The following is a 14,428-nucleotide window of genomic DNA, read 5'->3' as shown; positions in this document are numbered from 1 at the left end:
ACATTATAGGTCAACTGCAGTATATACCCAATGCATGACACACAGTTTAAACCCCCAACTGTTGCCAATAGCCCTCTTCCAGTTGTATAGGGCAAGAGTTGACTTTCTTGCCTTTTCCAAAATGTTGGATTTGAAGTAACATTTCCTGCCTAGCCAAACACCCAGGTAAGTTGCGCTTCCTGTAAATGGCACATTCTCTCATCCCAAGGAGACAAATGCTGCTGTAAGTAACTTGTTTATTCTGCTGAAAAGAACTACTTCTTTCCTGCACGGAAAGAAGTAGCTCATAGAGCATCCTGAAGTATATCTCTAAGAGCGCTAGGAAACTTCCCCTAACCGCAATAGCCACGTCATCAGCATACGCGACCACTTTTACACCTTTTTCTTCCAGAGACAATAATATATTGTTAATGGCTATATTCCAAAGTAGAGGAGACAGTACACCTCTTTGAAGAGTTCCTCTGCTGACCCATTTTTTTTAGATCTACAGATCCCAAGCCTGTCGTAATGCATCTTTTAGTAAGTAAGTTACTGATAAACTTTCTCCAAGAGCAGCATTGAATGCGATACTTGATCTGATACCTTTGCACTTGTACGTGGAGATCGCTGAGAGTCAGGAACTTGCGCCCTTCGGATTTCGCGTATTCGTTTGTCCTGCGGTAGGCCGATGGCATGGGATGACTACATGGCATTGGCATTGCCGGACTGATCTTTTTTAGACTTGGATTTTGTCTTCTTGGAGAGGTAGCTTTGGGCTGGGGGCGTCCCGAACTTCTCTGGTCCCTCTATATACACGAATTGGTCCAACATGAATGAGGGCACTGAAGCAGAGGTTTTTATTGAATTCCTGGGCATTAGAGAGTCACAGTTATTCTGGTCGGTTGTAGTGTTCTTTATATCCTTAATATTTCTACACAAAAAATAACAAAATAAAAGGACAACGTTTCGTAAAAACTTAAACTAACAATTTTTGTAATCAGATTATTGTCTCAGTTCGTTGCATTAAATGGACATGTGCATTAAAAATCTACGAAATGTGACATTGTTGCTAGCAACATGTTGAAATCATTTTGTAAAAAGATCCAAGTACTGCAGGGTTCACTGAATAAAGCCTAGTACTGATTTTGATTGTGCGGAAAATGTTGCTAAACATCAATTAATTTTTGTGAAATATCATAATGTTTCCAACAGTGTTGCTAATTTGTTTAGTTGTAATTAATTTTTTTTATTTGGCGTGTAAAACGTTGTTTTGATAGTAAACAGTTATATGTTGACATAATTGTCATCCAATACAGAATATTGGAATTTTTTAATTACAATGCAACTTATCCGTATTAAAGAGGAAAAAAAGATTAAAATAAACAAACGGAAACTGTGACCAGCTACCCGGCAAATGTAGTCCTTGGAGATTACATTGCACTCGAAAAAATTGACCTCCCTGGCAAACCAGAGCAGTTCTGCCTTTATCGGCCATTGCAAGGAGAAATTCAGAATCTTGTGATGTTATACAACCCGATGTAACCACGGATAGCTGTACTGAATTGGCAGTGCGTGAGGAAATTTTTTCTACACAAAAACTCACATGTATTTGGAGTCGAATGCACAAGTGCTGGTGATGCCATAACCGTAAAAATTCCACCTACAATGTATATGATGTTATCCACGCTTGTGATGGTTACGAAGATGTGGCCACTGCCTATGGCTACAACATTATTAGGAAATCTCTGACCTCTACCATGCATATCGCCATGCCTCACTTATTGAAGATATAGCCAACGAGTGCTTTCACCGGAAGTTGGGGTCCATACGCCGTTGATATGATCAACGGCAAACTAGATGCATGCTATTCGAAGGTTCGAATAATCAAAGCTTCACCGGCAGAGTGTTCGATAAGGATGATTGTGACCTCTCTTGTGGCTCTTGGTTTTCAATGAGATTCTCAGGTACTTTGAGGAGGAAGGAGTGAAGAGTCACTTTTTCTCAACTAACACGAATCTTTTTCAAGTCGCGCTGAGGAAGCTGGTTAGCGCTTGGCATTAACCCCAGAAAGTTACAGCTGGTGTTGTTCAAAAGAAAAAGTACGCAAGGCGAGTTTAGAGGGCCGGTTCTGGGCAGAGATTGAATTGGAGAAGTGACGTTGGAAGAGAGTCTTACCAGGGCTGAATGCTCTCTATTCATGTCGCAACTCGATGGGCAGGAGTTGGGGACTTAGACCAGGGTCGGTCCACTAGATATACACTGCTGTGGTTAGGCCGCACCTATGGGTGCTTGGTGTGTCATCCGGCCATGGAGAAGGAGACCTTTGCATTTGTTGTACGTGGAGGGCGTGGCGTTGAGGACTGCCTTCTAACGGAAATAGTCAGGGACTGAGCGCTCTTCGGATTTAGGGCAATTGTTTATTCTGCGAAAGACCAATGGCGTTGATAACTACGTGGCATTGGTGAAGCGACGGACTTTGTACCAGACGAATCATTCTTCGATAACGACCTGCAGTTTATCTACCCGGAGAGGGAGCTTTGGTCTGGAGACGACTTTAACTTCTCCGGTCCCTCTATTTACATGGTTGGGTCCAAGTTGAATAGGACACTGGGTTTTATTACACTCACATATACCTAAAATAAGGAATTGTGTATACCAAACGGGACAAAAAATCTTAAGCGCCAAATCATCGTCACTTTTACTACCATTTAGTTCAATTTTCATTCATTTGGGGTTCACTTTTTTTCAAGTGTGGCTTTTCGACATCCGTGCCCTATATGGTTCAGATCGGTCTATATTTGGATATAGCTGCCAAAAAGACCGGTATTGAACCAAAATTGAACAATGACTTGTATTTATGAGACCACTCAATGTGTCGAATTTAGTCCATATTTGGATATAGCTGCTATGGGTCCATAATAATGCATTTTTTATGCAAGTTACGAAAGGTGGTTTACATATATACCCGAGGTGGTGGGTATCCAAAGTTCGGTCCGGCCGATCTTAATGCCTTTTTACTTGTTTTATTTTTATTTATTTGTTATTCATGGACAACAAGACAAAAAATCTTATACATTACAGTATAGGTTTTTAAATTTAGATATATATCCACTTTAACCCCCAAAACCTGCCAAGTATATATATAGACCAATCGCGACAATATAAGACTCAAATGAAAGGTATTTAAGATAAGATTAAGATTTAACGAAAACTCGAAGTCAGTACTAGGCTTAAGGTTAAGCCAAGCGATCAGCCGGCATACATTTTTTTTTAATTTTTGCAGTACTTGGCATTGAGGATGTCAACTTGTTCTCTTTTTACATTGATTCTTTGTTTACGTTTTCTCTTATTTGATGACACTCGCAAGCGGCAGATTTGACATCCTAAATGATGCTCATGGGGCTTATCCACTTTATGTTTTCGCAAGTGACCTAACCTTCTATTATTGAATCCTTTTAGCATTGCTGATTTGAAAGAATTTTGTAGTCATTTTACAAAAGTGTTTTATAGTGCGTTTTGACAACTGTTCGGGCGAAGACTCGTAGTCAGTACTAGGCTTAATCATATAAAATAGTTTTCGTCATGATGAAAAACAAGACCCATCGGAAACAATTTATTAATTCATAATATGATTTATTATGATTATTTATAATATAATTATAATATTAATATAATTATACTAATATTAATATCAATCACCTAAGAGAGGAGCAAATGGAATTGGGTGAACATAAAACCTGCAGAAAAACACAAGTTAATTAGCAAAGAGAAGCTTACAAGAAAGTTAAAAGGTGTTTTGTAAAACTAATTTAAAATTTTAGCTGGGTATGCACATCTAGCGAAATTTTCGGTTGCAGCCAAGACATTTATGTCGCCACTGAAAAATAATTGTGTAGAATACAATAGCACGTTTACATTGAAAATTTTATGATTTGGATTTAACTAAATCCAAAAACGAATCCTGTCCGTTTACGCTGCATTTTTGGGGATTTAAGTGACATACACAAGCGTACATGCGTATACATGAATATGCATATCACACATATCCATACCATGACATAACTACCAGGTAGTGTACCGCAAACAGCTGTGTAAAATTTTTTTCTCGTGAAGTACACTATCTGTCAAAATGTCAAAAACGCTGCATGTTTACATTTTCATGTGTTTCTTTCAGCACGTGTTATCTTGCATTTGTCAAACTAAAAACAATTTCAAAAAGTATTACAGGCAAATGTTTGTGAGAAATGTGTGTTGTTATACAATGTTAATATTCTTTTTACTCTTTTCAGATTATTAGCGTCACAAATCAGAAGACAACGTTATTTAGCCTTCAATTGCCGCCACCCCCTTTGAAAATTTTTGATAAAAGAAACCCAATCTGGGTGTCCTTCCGCAGAAGGTGAATTTCATATCTTTCAAGAGGTGGTTGTTGTTGTAGCAGTGTGGTATTTTATCTTTCCGACTGGTAAGCACGTAAATAGAGGCGGTTGCCTTCGGTCGATTAAGGACTTCATTGGTACAATCCGGTACGTAGAACCGGCTGTCATGGGATGCCCAGCTTCTGCTTAAATACTAGGTGCCCGTGAAGTTTGTGAACCTGTGAATGACTAGTGAATTATTGGCGCTTGTAAATAACCAAAAACATTATCGTGGCCATAGTGGTTCTGTGGATCAGTTGTGTTGGCATGCTTCAAATCTGGATTTATTAAGCACTGCGAGTGGAGACAAAACTGTTCGAACCTAACCTAACTTGGTCCCCTGATGGCAAAACCACAATTGTAAGAAACAACGGAGACCTTGACTTTCATTGACACAAGAACGAATAAAATTCGTGTGGAGGAACAATTTAATTTTGAGGTATGTTGAATTAAAAATAAAAGCAAAGTATTTAAGTATTTTTATGTAATTTTTTTAGGTGAATTAAATTGCCTGGAATAATAGCAGTGATCTTTTCTTTCTCACCAATGGAATGGATTGTGTTCACATACTTATCTACCCCAGCTTGGAATTGCAGCATATTTCAAAAGCACATCCTGCCACATGCGTATGCATTCAGTTCGACCCAACTTGAAAATATTTCGCAACACGTTCGGTGAGTTTGGTTTCGCTTCGGTAGTTTTCTGTCCTGGCAAACACTAAATAAATGATTTTTTTATTGGCTTTGAATACGACAGAATGTAAATAATAGCATAATCTCGAAAAGCTTGATTCCATGCTTTTATATCCTTATCAATTTGGTGTTTGCTGATCATATTTCCTCTTCTCGTTACAGTCACAGCTTCACGTTTTGTGTGAACATGCGGCTGGGTACTTTTTGTTCTCGGCGAAGGAGTTTGAGGAGGTGACCATATTTTTGCCTCAAGTGGAATCGTTTGTAACTGATTTAGCAATATTCAATTCGACTGTTAAATTGGATGGATTTGTTCCCTTTAAAACGGCCATATTAGCTTTGAAAAACATCAGTTCAATTTTGAAGGTATTGTGCCACAAGACTTAATGGTGTTCTTGGATGATTTCTTCTCAAATCTAAATAAAACGAAATGCCAACTTGGTATAGGCGATTCGAAGTTGGGAGCTGCCATTACCGAAGCAATCGTTGTATAGTGAAGCCATTTTGGTGTAGTTCCGGTAATTTAATAATGATAGGTGAGATTGAATTTTTAGTATATATCTGAACATTAATGGCTAACATCTGTGTTTTTATTTTCAGGTTTCACTGACAAGTCGCCTGGTATTGCTCAACTTGATTTGGGCCATAGTTATTCTCGTGCCAAAGTCAAGTTCAATGTTCCTCGTTCGGATAACATGATTATACAGTCCATTGTCTTATTGGATCAGTTGGACAAAGACGTCAACACATTCTCGATGCGTATACGCGAATGGTACTCCTATTATTTCCCAGAGTTGGTTAAGATTGTACGTGACAACTATATTTCTGCCAAGGCCGCTAAATTCATCAAATATCGTAAAACACTAACACAAGATAAGCTAGAGGAATTGGAAGAAATTGTAATGGATTAGGCCAAGGCACAGGCTGTCATTGATACCTCCAAGATGTCCATGGGTTTGGATATATCTATTGTTGATCTAATGAATACTGAACTTTTCGCGGAACGCGTGGCTTAAACTTTCGGAATACCGTAAGAAACTATCAACATATTTACACAACAAAATGGAATGTGTGGCTCCAAATCTACAATCGTTGGTTGGTGATCGAGCTGGTGCCCGTCTGATATGTCATGCTGGTAGCTTAACAAATTTGGCTAAATACGCCGCTTCCACAGTACAAATGCTGGGTGCCGAAAAGGCTTTATTCAGAGCCCTGAAAACCCGTTCAATATCCCTTAATACAGCCTCCTCTATCTATTTATTGGGCGTGCTGGTTTGAAGAACAAAAGTCGTATTTCACGTTTCCTAGCCAATAAATGCTCCATTGCATCGCGCATTGATTGTTTCTTGGAGCATTGATTGTTTCTTGAGGTGTTTGGCGAGACTTTTAAGCATCAAGTAGAGAAGCGTTTGAAATTCTATGAATCCGGTGAAGTTCCTCGCAAAAATATAGAAGTTATGAAGGAAGCCATTGAAATGACATCCACTGAAAAACCCAAGCCACAGCCAGGTGAGGCGTCATCACAAAAGAAGAAGAAGCGTAAGCTTGAAGAATCAGAAGCGGCAAATGGCAATGGTGCGACAACACAAACTGATGAGAATGATGCTGGAGAAGGTGCAGAGGCCGCTGAAAACGGTGCAGATGGGGAACCCAAAAAGAAGAAGCATAACAGTAATAAAAGTAAAATCTTCTTGCGTTTCCTAATTTTTATTTTTTATTTAGATATAAGTTACTAAGGATTTGCTTTTATGATGCTGCTACATGCATACACCATTCCCACTCCCAAAAATATTTCATATGCATTCATAACGTGTTTAATATATGTATTTGTTGGATATAACAATTTATACAATAGACTTTATGACATGACTAAAATTAAAATTATTTTACATTAGGAATGTGGTCCAAACTACGGCATTTGTCACAGACTTCTTTTGACTTTTTCAACATATTTCGTTGATATTAAATTTCAATAGGTTCCGTTCTTTTTATATGGTGGTTGCAGAGATCCTTCTTGACCTGCCTTCGTGAAGGAAGGCAATCCAATAGGTATGGTTGTTGTTGTTGTAGCAGTTTGTTGCTATCTTTCGTCTGCTTGATTCTGTTGAGTGTCAAGATCCAGGAACTCTGCGACTAAGATGGGGTGCGTCCACGCGGATCTGGGTCTGAGTCGAGTGGGTCTGGCTGGGCAGTTAAACAGGTGACGTGTATCATGTGATCCCCGGTCACAATCGGGACATACATCTTGCACGTCAGCATCAATCCGGTAGCTTTTTACCGCATTAGCTACCGTGTCTGCTTGAATGTTTAGACCCGCTTGATATGCTGCTTGATCTTGATTTCTTGTAGCGCTGAATCTCACGCTCTTGATCATGTAGGTCTACCTTAATGCTTCTGGGCGGTGGATATCTATCCACAAGATTATGAATTGGATGATCTCTGCGATAACATCCCAAAAGGTATAACTTACACAGCATGTAGTTATGTCTTCGCACTGGTAGGATCTTTGTCTCCCGGTGGAGGTGATCCACATGAGAACTGAGGAGATAGCCCGTCGCAGTTCGGAGGACGGCATTCTGACAGATCTGAATATTATTCCACTGCGTGTCACAAAGCTGACGAGACCACACTGGCGCTGCATAACGTACCACAGACCGGCCAATTGCTTTGTATGCGGTCAACAAGGTTTCCTTGTCGAGAGTCTAATACACGCAATCATAAACAATAACACAATGTTTAATAATTAATTTTTTGTTTAATAAATATAATATGCATTATGCATTTAAAATTCCTGTATTGAAGCAACACAACACGACGAACACTCTTGGCGCAAACACAAAAAAACAAAAACAAAACAAAAAAGCAAAAAAAAAACAGAACCGCCTTCATCATCGGTCAGTGTCGGTGAGGTGTAACCGGTGCTTGGAGGGGGTACATTTCCGTACTTGCTCTGGCCTAACTTCGCTACGGGAGTATAGTCATACTGGCTATGTCGCTAGGTGCTGTGCGAACATAGCCAGCAGTGGGTCACAAGCGTCGCCGTCGTCGCCTTCGGCGTCCTCGTCGTCGGACTATGTGACCCCCCGACCTCTCCCGTACGGCAATTTTTGCAACGACAGCACCCTAGCCCTGCTATTGCCAGGCCAGTGCCGGGAAGTGTATCGTTCTTGCAGTTAAACTGCAACGGACTGCGTGGCAAGATTGATGAGATTGTAGATTTTATGAGTCGGAAGACTATATCGGTCGCAGCGATCCAGGAGACAAAGCTGACTAACACCTGCAGCTTGCACAGTTGTCACGGCTACAATGTGCTACGTAAGGATCGCTCAAGGAATGGAGGTGGGAGATTGGCCTTCGTTATACACCATTCCGTGCAGTATAGACCTATCTCGCCTGCGCTTGACGCTAGTGACCCATACATGGAATGTATGGGGGTAGCAGTCAGGTCTGGTACTGCCGAGATAGAGATATACAACGTGTATATGCCGCCGGTTGGTAGCTGTGTCTCTATTAATGGCCAGGCCTACAACCCCGACATAAGTGGGTTGCTATCTGGCCATAGTCGTCTGGTTCTGGGGGATTTTAATGCACATCACTCGTCATGGCATTCTCCCATAGGTAACGACCAGCGTGGCATAGCTTTGGCAGAGCAGATAGATAGCTCCACGTTTTGCACGGTGAATGAGTATGCCCCCACTAGGATTACGAGGAGGTGCAGCAGCTCGCCAGACATCTCAATTGCATCCCCTGATCTCCTGAGTGACGTATCCTGGCAAGCCGTCATCTCTTTGGGGTCAGACCACCTCGCCATAATCCTCACCATCGACCGACCACCCGACTTCATAACCTCTGAGCGCCGGACGTTCATCAATTACAAGAAGGCCAATTGGACTGCCACCCCCCTCTGATGTGCTTGTGGCCGAGAGGAAATTCCGAGACATCATCAACGCAGCAGCCGCTAGCTTTATACCAGCCGGTCGAATACCGCAAGTGCGACCCAATTTCCCGGCGCAAGCAGTGGTACTCGCAGACGAGCGTGATGGGATTCGTGCTATGGACCCCGCTAACCCCAGAATCAGCGAGCTGAATCTGAAAATAAACGGGGTTATCAACGAACATAAGCGGAATTTGTGGCTGGAACACTTGGAGCAATGTAACTTAGGCACCGGTGCAGGCAAACTGTGGGCCACTGTTAAGTCTCTCTCGAACCCCGGTAGACGGGACGACAGGACCTCAGTCACTTTTGGCGAGATAACCGTGACTGATCCGAAGAGATGTGCCAGGTTGTTCAACCGTCAATTTATTGTGCATCCCGAGAGAGACAGGGCAAGGAGGAGAGCCATTCGCCGTATTCGTGGTCTCCGAGCCGATGAACAGCCATCACAATTTACCGTGGGCGAAGTTACGTATGCATTCAGTTCGACCCAACTTGAAAATATTTCGCAACACGTTCGGTGAGTTTGGTTTCGCTTCGGTAGTTTTCTGTCCTGGCAAACACTAAATAAATGATTTTTTTATTGGCTTTGAATACGACAGAATGTAAATAATAGCATAATCTCGAAAAGCTTGATTCCATGCTTTTATATCCTTATCAATTTGGTGTTTGCTGATCATATTTCCTCTTCTCGTTACAGTCACAGCTTCACGTTTTGTGTGAACATGCGGCTGGGTACTTTTTGTTCTCGGCGAAGGAGTTTGAGGAGGTGACCATATTTTTGCCTCAAGTGGAATCGTTTGTAACTGATTTAGCAATATTCAATTCGACTGTTAAATTGGATGGATTTGTTCCCTTTAAAACGGCCATATTAGCTTTGAAAAACATCAGTTTAATTTTGAAGGTATTGTGCCACAAGACTTAATGGTGTTCTTGGATGATTTCTTCTCAAATCTAAATAAAACGAAATGCCAACTTGGTATAGGCGATTCGAAGTTGGGAGCTGCCATTACCGAAGCAATCGTTGTATAGTGAAGCCATTTTGGTGTAGTTCCGGTAATTTAATAATGATAGGTGAGATTGAATTTTTAGTATATATCTGAACATTAATGGCTAACATCTGTGTTTTTATTTTCAGGTTTCACTGACAAGTCGCCTGGTATTGCTCAACTTGATTTGGGCCATAGTTATTCTCGTGCCAAAGTCAAGTTCAATGTTCCTCGTTCGGATAACATGATTATACAGTCCATTGTCTTATTGGATCAGTTGGACAAAGACGTCAACACATTCTCGATGCGTATACGCGAATGGTACTCCTATTATTTCCCAGAGTTGGTTAAGATTGTACGTGACAACTATATTTCTGCCAAGGCCGCTAAATTCATCAAATATCGTAAAACACTAACACAAGATAAGCTAGAGGAATTGGAAGAAATTGTAATGGATTAGGCCAAGGCACAGGCTGTCATTGATACCTCCAAGATGTCCATGGGTTTGGATATATCTATTGTTGATCTAATGAATACTGAACTTTTCGCGGAACGCGTGGCTTAAACTTTCGGAATACCGTAAGAAACTATCAACATATTTACACAACAAAATGGAATGTGTGGCTCCAAATCTACAATCGTTGGTTGGTGATCGAGCTGGTGCCCGTCTGATATGTCATGCTGGTAGCTTAACAAATTTGGCTAAATACGCCGCTTCCACAGTACAAATGCTGGGTGCCGAAAAGGCTTTATTCAGAGCCCTGAAAACCCGTTCAATATCCCTTAATACAGCCTCCTCTATCTATTTATTGGGCGTGCTGGTTTGAAGAACAAAAGTCGTATTTCACGTTTCCTAGCCAATAAATGCTCCATTGCATCGCGCATTGATTGTTTCTTGAGGTGTTTGGCGAGACTTTTAAGCATCAAGTAGAGAAGCGTTTGAAATTCTATGAATCCGGTGAAGTTCCTCGCAAAAATATAGAAGTTATGAAGGAAGCCATTGAAATGACATCCACTGAAAAACCCAAGCCACAGCCAGGTGAGGCGTCATCACAAAAGAAGAAGAAGCGTAAGCTTGAAGAATCAGAAGCGGCAAATGGCAATGGTGCGACAACACAAACTGATGAGAATGATGCTGGAGAAGGTGCAGAGGCCGCTGAAAACGGTGCAGATGGGGAACCCAAAAAGAAGAAGCATAACAGTAATAAAAGTAAAATCTTCTTGCGTTTCCTAATTTTTATTTTTTATTTAGATATAAGTTACTAAGGATTTGCTTTTATGATGCTGCTACATGCATACACCATTCCCACTCCCAAAAATATTTCATATGCATTCATAACGTGTTTAATATATGTATTTGTTGGATATAACAATTTATACAATAGACTTTATGACATGACTAAAATTAAAATTATTTTACATTAGGAATGTGGTCCAAACTACGGCATTTGTCACAGACTTCTTTTGACTTTTTCAACATATTTCGTTGATATTAAATTTCAATAGGTTCCGTTCTTTTTATATGGTGGTTGCAGAGATCCTTCTTGACCTGCCTTCGTGAAGGAAGGCAATCCAATAGGTATGGTTGTTGTTGTTGTAGCAGTTTGTTGCTATCTTTCGTCTGCTTGATTCTGTTGAGTGTCAAGATCCAGGAACTCTGCGACTAAGATGGGGTGCGTCCACGCGGATCTGGGTCTGAGTCGAGTGGGTCTGGCTGGGCAGTTAAACAGGTGACGTGTATCATGTGATCCCCGGTCACAATCGGGACATACATCTTGCACGTCAGCATCAATCCGGTAGCTATTTACCGCATTAGCTACCGTGTCTGCATGAATGCTTCCGGGCGGTGGATATCTATCCACAAGATTATGATTTGGATGATCTCTGCGATAACATCCCAAAAGGTATTACTTACACAGCATGTAGTTATGTCGTCGCACTGGTAGGATCTTTGTCTCCCGGTGGAGGTGATCCACATGAGAACTGAGGAGATAGCCCGTCGCAGTTCGGAGGACGGCATTCTGACAGATCTGAATATTATTCCACTGCGTGTCACAAAGCTGACGAGACCACACTGGCGCTGCATAACGTACCACAGACCGGCCAATTGCTCTGTATGCGGTCAACAAGGTTTCCTTGTCGAGAGTCTAATACACACAATCCTAAACAATAACACAATGTATAATAATTAATTTTTTGTTTAATAAATATAATATGCATTTAAAATTCCTGTATTGAAGCAACACAACACGACGAACACTCTTGGCGCAAAACACAATCTGTCCAAGTCAGAGCTGCTCTAATCACTGTCTGTCAAAAACAGAGTTACGTAAATCACTGAGTTTGACAGATAGTGTACTCAGTTTTTGTTGTTAGCCAACTGCCACTACCTGTAAATGAATGTATCTAGAATGAAGGCTGTGTGTCGAATGGTAGAAAATTTGTAGGGATAGTAAAAATATGACGTTAAGTGTGGTGAATAATTTTTAAGTAGCTCAGGGGCTAGTAAGATTTTTGACAGCACAGCAAATTTGGCGTTTCCTTCATGTCATAATTACCAGGTAGTGTAACGTAAAAATCTGAGCACAATCTTTTCTCTCTAAGTGAACTATCTGTCAACGAGTTCTGGTTGCGTGTGTGTATTATAGTTAAGAACCATAACACAACAAACAACGAAAAATGGCGCGAACTAGTAACATTCACAAAATCAGAGTTGCACTAATCACTGATTTTGACAGATAGTGCACTCAATATTTTGTTGTTGGGCAATTGCCACTAACTGTAAATGAATATATCTTTACGTACGTAAACAGCTGATAATATTTTTTTTTCTCGCTAAGTGCACTATATGTCAACGAGTTCTGGTTGCGTGTGTGTATTATAGTTAAGAACCATTGCACACACAAATAAGGAAAAATGGTGCGACCTAGTAACATACACAAAATCAGAGTAGCACTAAACACTGATTTTGTTGTTGGCAACTAAATGAATATGAATAAATGTAAATGAATATATCTTGGTTACATTCAAGATATATTCATTTACAGGTAGTGGCAGTTGCAAACTATTGAGTGCACTATTTGTCAAAATCAATGATTCGTGTAACTGTGATTTTGTGTATGTAACTAGTTCGCGCCACTTTCCGTTGCTTGTGAGTGTTGTGGTTCTTAACTATAATACACACCCACAAACAAGACTCGTTGACAGATAGTGCATTTCGCGAGAAAAAATTGTACTCAGCTGTTTACGGTACACTACCTGATAGTTATGTCATGGGTTTCATCGAGCAAAGTCCCATGCCAGTAATTGTAAATTTCTTTTGCGTTTTGGTAACCAACTTGTGATCGGCATAACATAGCCGCCCACATTGTGGACAGACGTCACCAAATTTAAACGACTTTGGCATTCTAAAAGGTTGTCTTTTTAACAATATGGGACAAAACTACAGTTTTGTGTTTATAGTCTATTGAAATGATGGTTTGTTTACCTGGCATGAGTTTCGTTAATCATTTCCATGTAAAAAAGTAGCAAATTGGTATTTTTGAAAAATATTCATTACGCCAATAATTATTAATTTCTGTCTTCCTATTTATTATGTGGCGCACACATCTAGTTTACTTTTGATTTTTGAAAAACGTCAAAATTTGTCAGTGTTGGAAAAAATGGCCGATTGGAACAACAAAATGAATTTTGTTTCTCATCAATGTAAAAAACAACCCCCTACGTTATTTTTAAATCTTACCATAGGAGATTGCTATCATTCGACACACACGCCTTGTATAAATTTGTCTAGATAACGCCTTTACACAACAAGCATGGAAATAACGGTACACTACCTGGTGGTTCTATCATGATATTGATCCAGGTAGTGTACCGTAAACAGCTGAGTACAATTTTATCTCGCGAAGTTCACTATCTGTGAACGAGTTTTGGTTGTGTGTGTGCATTATAGTTAAGAATCATAACACACACAAACAACGAAAAATGGCGCGAACTAGTGACATACTCAAAATCAGGGTAGCACTAATAACTGATTTTGACCTATCGCAGATGTCAACAGTGGGTGGGGGCATGATCGTACAATCGTTCGCATATGATACGATCTCTATGCCGTCTGGAGGGGGTGGAATGGATGATAGGTAGAGGTTAAACAGTGCCGGAGATATCACCCCACCTGAGGGAACTCACTCTACGGTGCTTCGACTTCTTATCCATAAATTCCACAAATTAATGGCGACTAAACAGATAATTCGCGACCCAGCGTTTCCTGGCTGGAGGGACGTGTTGGCGATGTCCTCAAATAGTTTGGCATGGTTGATCCTGTCGAATGCCTTAGAAAGGTTCAGTATCACGAGGACCGTCCTATCACATTGCCTAGGCTGATTAAAGCCATGGTAAATGTGTGCGGTGATGGCA

The 14,428-nt window shown here is 40.5% G+C and overlaps 1 long non-coding RNA gene and 1 pseudogene across 1 annotated transcript; one reads left to right on the top strand and one right to left on the bottom strand.

Annotated features, from left to right (window-relative positions):
* The first annotated feature begins 1,305 nt into the window (after positions 1 to 1,305).
* Positions 1,306 to 11,403, top strand: LOC106092998 (nucleolar protein 56-like; annotated as a pseudogene).
* On the bottom strand, positions 11,349 to 12,588 carry LOC131998496 (uncharacterized). Its single transcript, XR_009398742.1, has 2 exons — positions 12,403 to 12,588; positions 11,349 to 12,174 (listed from the first exon to the last, which is right to left on the bottom strand). It is a non-coding gene; the product is annotated as an uncharacterized LOC131998496 (long non-coding RNA).
* Between the last annotated feature and the right edge of the window lie 1,840 nt (positions 12,589 to 14,428).

The sequence above is a fragment of the Stomoxys calcitrans genome, chromosome 1 (genome assembly GCF_963082655.1).
Source record: "Stomoxys calcitrans chromosome 1, idStoCalc2.1, whole genome shotgun sequence".
In the NCBI taxonomy this organism is placed as follows: domain Eukaryota; kingdom Metazoa; phylum Arthropoda; class Insecta; order Diptera; family Muscidae; genus Stomoxys; species Stomoxys calcitrans.
The sequence above is the reverse complement of the archived record's forward strand: the minus strand, read 5'-3'. Positions and strand labels throughout refer to the sequence as shown.